The sequence below is a fragment of the Triticum dicoccoides genome, chromosome 2A (assembly GCF_002162155.2).
Source record: "Triticum dicoccoides isolate Atlit2015 ecotype Zavitan chromosome 2A, WEW_v2.0, whole genome shotgun sequence".
In the NCBI taxonomy this organism is placed as follows: domain Eukaryota; kingdom Viridiplantae; phylum Streptophyta; class Magnoliopsida; order Poales; family Poaceae; genus Triticum; species Triticum dicoccoides.
This window is the reverse complement of record NC_041382.1, coordinates 286,635,983-286,644,281: the sequence shown is the minus strand read 5'-3', so window position 1 is coordinate 286,644,281 and position 8,299 is coordinate 286,635,983. Positions and strand designations below refer to the sequence as shown.

The following is an 8,299-nucleotide window of genomic DNA, read 5'->3' as shown; positions in this document are numbered from 1 at the left end:
TAATGGTAAGTCATTGCTTTTTGTACAGTGTCACTGAATTGTCAAGGTGGTGATGGCGTTTTATTTTAGTTGAACTGCACAAAATATGCTTAAAAGAGGAGGAAAGGTCAGGAATGGCTCAATCTTTTAGAAAATACCATGTTTGCCTTCCTGACAATAGCCATTGTTGCCTTATTTATTCCCTCAAAAAGGTGGTTAGACACAGTCTTGCTACCTTCTCCCATTAAGAAAGTGGAATGCTTATATTTTTGAGTCTATGCTTCAACTAGTGCCACTTTTATAGTAATCACACTTTCAATATCTGTGCAAACAGGGATGCTCGATTTTAGTGGAACTGCACAAAAAGTCCAAATGGTTCAACATTATGAGCATATTTGCTTCCAAACCGGTATATCCAATTGGTGGCACTATGAGTTGTTCATTACGAAGGTACATGGTTTTCAACTATCTTGCTACTCTTTTTATACTGTCATTAGATAGTAATATCAGTGGTTTACATGTGAATTTATTGGCAGGATGGACCTATATTGGAGGTGCAGGACATGATTCAATGATAGGATGCTCAATTTTGGTTGTATTGATTTCACCTCTTCCATCATTACGAACATGGATATCCTTGGTCTGATGAAGAATAGGCGCTATATTTCTGCTTTGTGCCAGCAAATCAATTCAGTACAAAATTGTCCAGGGCAAAACATGACAGTGTCAAATTGTCCAGTGCAAAACATGACAGATGGTAAGGGTAAATGACTAGAAGAGACATGTTTAAACCAAAAATACAAGGTGTGGTATATGTTTACTAGCTGCTTGATATTTGTGCAGACAGATGCCTGCCTGTTGCTATTTGGAAAACAAACAAAGTGGCCTCAATTTTGGTGGAACTGGACAAGAGAATAGTATAGTCACTGCATACAGTGCCATTTGAAAATAGACGCAGAAAGATTGGATAGTCACTTCATGGACTGCACAAAAGTAGTACTGTACTATTTTGGCCAACACTAGGTGATTCATTGCTTTGGTATGGTTATACAATGGGCATCATTTTTCCTAAGTTAAAGTCTGTATTCTGAAAATAGTCTCGCTGTGTGATCGAGAGAATACCAAATCATATTGCAATGGATCTTCCTCCATCATGTGTGGTTCATTCTCATGGTTCCAGCTGTTGGTGAAACCACTTACGTTTGCAAGAGGAATTGTAGACTTCACAAACAAATTTGTCTTTCACTCTATACTGAATGTTGGCCCAGAGAAGTATCCATGTTATTAGGAAGAACAGATGTTTTTTCTAGATCTTTGCTTTTGGAGCTACATATTTGTATATGATTTGTGAATCATTGAGATGCATCAACATGTTGATCTTATGTATGGGAACTATACTAGTTGGTTGTGAATTTGGGCTACTAATGTGAACACATTACAATGCCAGGCCTGTGAGTCTCATGTGAACATTTCGAACAGATCGGCTCTTACTACTGTGCACAGCATGATCCTTATTTCTATGTGCTTAGTGTTTACAAGTTACTAGCAGTTCCTTATTTATGTTCGCTCGGTGTTTACAAGTTACTGATCGATCACTAGCTAGCCTACTAATATGCTCCTCGCAGTTTTAGTTGCGACGCAAGATCCGAAGCTGGCAGTTTTTTGAATAAAATGCCTACTTCTGAAAAAACTGACATGATGTTTTGAAGAAAATGCCACGCAAATCTGAAGAAACTGCCAGCAAAAAGTTCGCAAATGCCTTATCTTCCAGCGAACGTTCATCAGCTATTGCGATCCTAAACATACACTATCCGACTGACTCGATCCTATACGATTAACCAACGGACACGCACGTACCTCATCTGGATGAATCGAGCGCACTCATTTGCACTACAAAAAAATACACTTCCATGATGATATGTGTTTGTCACAGTAGGTCACGTTTTCTGTCATGCATGTACATCCATGACAATTTTATGACAGAATCAAGATAGTCATACATGTGCTGTTGTAGAAGTGTTCCATGACATTATCAAAATTATCATCACGGAAGTGTCCACTTCCATAATGATAAATGGCGCGTCATGGAAGTGCTTTCGGTGACCGACACGTGGCATCCACCATAATGGGTCGTCGTTAAGCTATCGGGTCCGGTTTTGAATCCGATAACCCGCTAACAGCCCGAACCAATAAGGATTTTCCACATTTAAAATTCTCATTGGCCGGAGGAAACACATGTTGGCTCACCGTTGGGACAGATGTCATCCATTCATTGGACAGGAGGCGCCTATGATACGTCGACACGTGGCACGACCCAACAGAGGCCTATTTCGGTGAAAAGGTCAATCTGTTTGACTTGGTCAAAAGGTAATGGGCCGGCCCACGGAAAGCCTGTTAACGGCTTGTTCGTATATAGCCCATTTACGACTCGCTAACTCACGGCCTGTTACGGCCTATCGGAATTAAGCCCAGTAGCTTCATGTGGGCCGTCCAATATGATTCCAGCCCGTTGTAACTTCCATCCCATGTATGGCCTATGATGTCTTTCCGCCCATACGAGGCCATTTGTAACTCTTGGCCCATTAACGACGCATGGTGAATCTGGCCCGCAATGAACAGTGTACCGCTTTATCTCTACCTAATAATAAAGCACGGATTGAGTCTCCGGGTTCACCGTCGCGGCATTTTTGCAAAAAGGTCCCTATTGTTTCATATACTCAACCCGAGCTCCAACTTAAGTGGCTAACCAGCGAAAACGTTTCGTTCTTCCAAAAACGACCATGTAGTTTATGGTATTTGGCCCATGCTCCTCTTTTAGGTGCCCAGAGCACACCCGAGCTGGGGCTCTCCTCGATCCGTCCGGGTACGGCACCGGTGGCGGCGGCCGGTCTTCTTCTCCGGCCATCTGCCGCTCTCCTTCCCTTCCCCATCCGCCCCTAAAATTCTCCGGCATCAACCCAGCCTCCTCAGTCTCTAGCCCATATCCATGGAGTTCCAGACTTGGATTTCAAAGGGATTCGGTGCCTCAAGAGGATGAACGCCATGGCAGCTACACACACGCGGCGGCAGCGGATTGAAGGATGCGGCAGCAAATCGGCGTGAGCATCCATCTTCTGCTCTCTAAATCTCTCTCTCTCTCTCCAACCTCCTCTATCCTCTTGCATCACAAACAGGCGGCGACTCTATCCGGCCGAGTGTGGCGTATGTGGTGCCTGTGTTGTGCTCCCGGCGGCCTAGCGTGTGTGCGTGCGGCTGGATATGCGTCTGTGTTCATGTGTGTGGCGCTCTACAGGCAGAGGAAGTGGGTGGTTGCAGGCAGAGGAGTATTAAGATTAGTATGGCACGATTAGGATACTTACCTTGATTTCTATAAGAAAAATTGATAGTTTCCTTGATTTGTTTTGTGGTGCACTGATATTTGGTTTGTGGTGCAGGAGCTTGAAGATATCAGGGGCAGCAGGCTTTACTGCAATATATTCGTCCATGATTTTCTCACCAAATCTGAAATTATTCGCCACCTAAAGTTTAATCCCCTTGAGAAAATGAGAGTATTTATGTACTATGCTCTATGGATGTTGACAATTTTGATTGCAGGGGCTGGCAAAGTAAGTGCAGTGCTTGCCGTTGCATATAGATATTTAGGGCTACATCAAACTTCAGTCAGTAGAACATGATGACCAGGCAGGGAGGTTCATGCAGCATTGGAAGTGAGGATGTTTGGTGTAGAATCGGTGCCGCCTCCACTCTACCCCGCCCCTCTGCATTGTCCTCGGCGGCAATACGGGCGACCTCGCTGCTTGCCTCGCGTGCAACCACTTCATCCCCAACCTGTCGGAAGAGAGCATTGCAGACTGGGCGGACAAACAATGAGGTGTAGCAGCACAACCTTGCCTCTTTCCCTTACTCTCATTTACAAGCGAGCCAAAGACACCCCAAGTGATGGCACGATGGCCCATCGTGTATGAATGTGCTTCCAAACAAGCTTGCGGCGGCTCAGACCAGACTTGCTTGGCATACATGGCTGCAATGCATACATGTGGCGGGAAACAGGCAGGGAAGCTTGGGACTGGATATGCAATTATGCCTTTGTAAGTATTATTGATGCAATTTATTTTTGAAAGATCCCTAAGTCATTTACCGTTTTGCTCCTGAGAATTGTTTACTATTGTTAATTGTATCAATGGTCAATTAACGACATAGACCAAGATACCATTGAACACCTTTGATAGATCGACTGAAATATGAACACTCTTGGCCCGAAGTTACAGCATAGCACCAATTAATTGTTAACCTGTTGGTTTTAATGATAATTGTTCTACCATGCGTTTTTCTTCTGCTAGCATTGCATCAACAATGTCAGTTGTAATTATATATATAACTTAGAAATTCAGTGTGATATATTCTGCAGGATGTGTCTAAATCACTCTATTTTTCCATGACATTAACAGTTGTTCTTTGACTATTTAAGTGAACGCTCTCTGAAATTTAATTCTCAGTTAAGTCTGGCCTTCTATGGGTAATTTATATAGGAGGCTCTACAAGAATTGGACACAGATCCACTATTTCCCCCCTCTGTGTTTACTGCAATGCATATTTACCTGGCCCTGTGTCATGGGCCCGCACTGCTGCCTTAAGCTCCATGAGATACTTGCCGAGGCAGTGTTTGACCCGCGCCAACAAGCTCGGCCAGGACGTCCTCAAGTCCGACCTTGAGTTTGACACTGACGATTTCGTCCAGCCCGACCACGGTCACTAACCTATTTCTCCTCCTCCCAGAACCTCACCTACTCTTTCAATATTTTTTATGAACTCTGATTCAGTTTGTCCACTATTTGGATATATGTACGCCACTTATAAAATGTAGTTCCTAGAGCATGATATTGTTCCAAGGATCTATGTACTGTAGCAAGATCCTTGAAACTGTTGTGCTCAATGTGTAAAGAGAAGACAAAGCTGTTGATTCCGAGTTATACATGACGTACAGATTAAATGATGGTCTGCATGTTTGGTTTTCCCTCTAAATTTTTTAGACATCGTTACAAGGATATCACTTTATTTTTTTATAGGAAAAATGTGCATCTCCGCATCAGAATTCTTTTGTGGTACGTTCTTCGTAAAGATATGCCTCATGGTGAGTTCTGAACATTACTTTTAGCAGTTCACCATACTGTTTGCATCTTTGTCCCAGTGAAGTTTCTCATATGCGAGGCATTGATGATGTAATGTGCAAAGAGCAAGATGTTTATTTCTGAATTATATATTTACATGCCGTATAGGTTAATGTTGATCATTGTTTTCCCGTATGGGTTTTCCTTTGAATTTCATGAAGTCGTCGTATTGAGGTTATCACGTTATCTTTTTTATAGGAACAAAGTGTCATCTCCGCATCAGAATTATTTTGTGCCACGTTCTTTGTTTAGATATTCCTAAATGCTTACCTGATCCAGTTCTTAACCTTACTTCGACAACCTGTTTTTAGCACTTCATCGTATTGTTTGCATCTTTATTCCAGTGAAGTATACCATATGCAGTTGAGGCTATCATGCTGAAGGGTAGGAAGATGGAGGAGTGGATTATTTTAGCAAGCTGGTAACCTATTGGTTTGTGAGTAATCTTCTGTATATACTATTTATAGGACTGTTGTTGTGGTGTTGACGACGACAACGAAGTGTGCAGATGTTTGGTATGGAGAGAAATTCAGAAGGACAGGGAGAACTCATCTCTTCAGAACTAAAGTACACCTCTGAATCTATTTGTGAGCAATTCTTATGCACTCAATTGGCCTATATACATGTCTGATTTATGCCAATGAAGTTAACCAAATGAGAAACCTCAATGATAAGTAATTCTTTAATAAAACATCTAACTATAATTATGCTTAAGATATTCTAGCTTTCTACATGGTTAAATTATTATTCTATTACATCATTATACACTATCCTATAATTTTAAGTCAAGTGTTAAAGTCACTCTGACGCGGATACTGTATATCCATTGATAGTTTATTAGGCGAGGCGTTGTATTTTTCTTTTGTTTCTTCGGTCTATTTTGTAATGAAAGTTACTCTCAAACTGATGATTCCATGTTTTGGATGACAATCAATCATAAGCATATATATGTTCCAAATCTTCAGCCTTCCTTGGTTGACAAATACATTTATTGCACATGTATGTTGTTTAATAAAAGGAGGATTAAGATTGATGAAGTTTTTGGTTGGGACAAATCTTACCATCACTTAGCTATAAGTGAGTTTCTTTCGCTGCAATAGCACATGTCCATGCGTTAGATACATATGGACATATATTTGTTTTCTTCCGTAGCAACGCACGGGCATATTTGCTAGTACCCATTAACGACCCATTATTCCATTGGGCCGTTTCCAATTCGTGTTATCTTTTGGCCTTCTCGGGGCCCATTTATTCTTGGGCTCATTTCCAACATTCGGTTACTTACGGCCCGTTACTGGCCTTTTCTGCTTGTGGGCCAAATTCGGCCTGTGGTTATAATCGGCCCGTTTGCAGCCTGTTAATCCGTTGGGCAGTTTTCATAGCGTCATCAAATATGGCCGATTAACGACGGCCCGTTATTGTCATCCCATGAACGGATGATTCCAAATCTAGCCCGTTTACGGCCCATAATGCGGTCTGTTATTGGCCCATGTTTGGCCGATCGATCATACGGCCCATAGAAGGCCCATTGATGCTACGACTCATAGAAGGCCCATTGATGCTACAGCCCGTAGAAGGCCTATTGATGCTACGGCTCGTAGAAGTCCCATTGTTTCTACAACCCGTAGGAGGCCCATGGTAACTACAGTAAATATGTAGCCCATGGTTATTATGGCCTAGATTTAAAAAATAGGTTATTGCGGCCACTAGCAAACCGTGGAAAAAGAACTGCACTGACTACAAGCAAACAAATAAACAAGACAACAAGGAAATAAATAAGCAAGCAACTTACGCTAGGCTATCACGGCTATTAAACATATTACATCCACTGGGCATCAAAGTTCGCCACCAGTGCAAATATAGGGAACATAGCAGCATATCATATACAATGGTTGTCAAAGTTGGCGACCAATGCAAATAAACGCCGCAGCAAAACAAGTCCAGAACTGAAACTGCTTCAGAAGAGCTCAAGAAACAATATTCTGGGTACCCATAATGCTGGCAAGATGCTTAGCAAGCTTATTAACTTTCTCTTGTTTGGCGCTTATATCCTCTAGCACTTGCTGTTGCACCAGAAAGTATGCATCTGAATTCTGTAGGGACTTCCTCAGTCCTTCGGCTTCCTGTCGCATAACATCTGATCGATGTCTTTCAACTTGAAGTTGAGACTCTAAGAAGTCGAACTGATTCAGGCAGCGAGTTCGAAGAGTTGGTGCTAGCAGTAGTAGCCAGTAACTTGAACACTACATCAAGATAGGACTTTGGGGTTGTCTCAGTGTCTTCAATATAGTTTTTATCAGCTTTCTTGGAGACCAATAGGGATGTCTCACTATCTTGAACCTTATCTGCATTACTTCCTTTACCATTGCATAACGGCGTACTCTTCTCCAATATTTTATCCGTGTTCTAAAAGAGAAACAAACAAACACATCATAGGTTTACCTTGTTGTATATGAAACTCATTTTGGTAAACCAATTCAGTAGTAAGGTGGACGGGGTAACAGCATGAAACAAACATATATCTATGTAGTATGGTCGTTGTATGGTCTATATCATTCTAATTTATGTTGCCAAATCAAGATAGAGACAGTTCGAATCATATCTATTTAAGACAAAGCAGCATAGATAGAATATAAGTGTGGGAAACTACACAGCAATAACAACACTTGTAATGTGCATGGCATGAGAACATAACTGTTTATTGAAACTGAAATTAGCATAGAGCAAGTTACAACAGCAAACACGTTAAAGAAACAGGTTTAAAACATACCTGTTGCGCCATTAGAGTTTCAATTGCATCCTTCAAATTTAAAATTAGTTGGTATGAGTAAATACAATGATATAAGAGCAAAGTAATATAAACCATAGCTACGGAATCTGATCTGAGAACAATTCTTTCTTCTGCTTTAAGCATAGACTTGGGGTTCGGAGTGGTGGTCCTCGTGCTTTGGGCACTGTAGTTGCCTTACTAACTGCTCGTGTTTGGGTGCTCTATGGTGGAGGCAGTGTTGTGTCAGCTGGAACTAGGTTACTATCTATTGGGGTTGGGGTTAGAAGGGGTGTAGCTGGTTCTCTGTCCAGCTGGGTAGGGGTACAATCTTCGTGAGTCTCAGTTATGTGTGGTGGGCTGGTTCTTGGGCAAGTACAACTGT

At 41.8% G+C, this 8,299-nt stretch overlaps 1 long non-coding RNA gene across 1 annotated transcript; it reads left to right on the top strand.

Annotated features, from left to right (window-relative positions):
• Window positions 1–2,776: 2,776 nt before the first annotated feature.
• On the top strand, window positions 2,777–6,062 carry LOC119354412. Its single transcript, XR_005170877.1, has 4 exons — window positions 2,777–3,077; window positions 3,414–4,067; window positions 5,046–5,110; window positions 5,492–6,062. It is a non-coding gene; the product is annotated as an uncharacterized LOC119354412 (long non-coding RNA).
• Window positions 6,063–8,299: the final 2,237 nt, after the last annotated feature.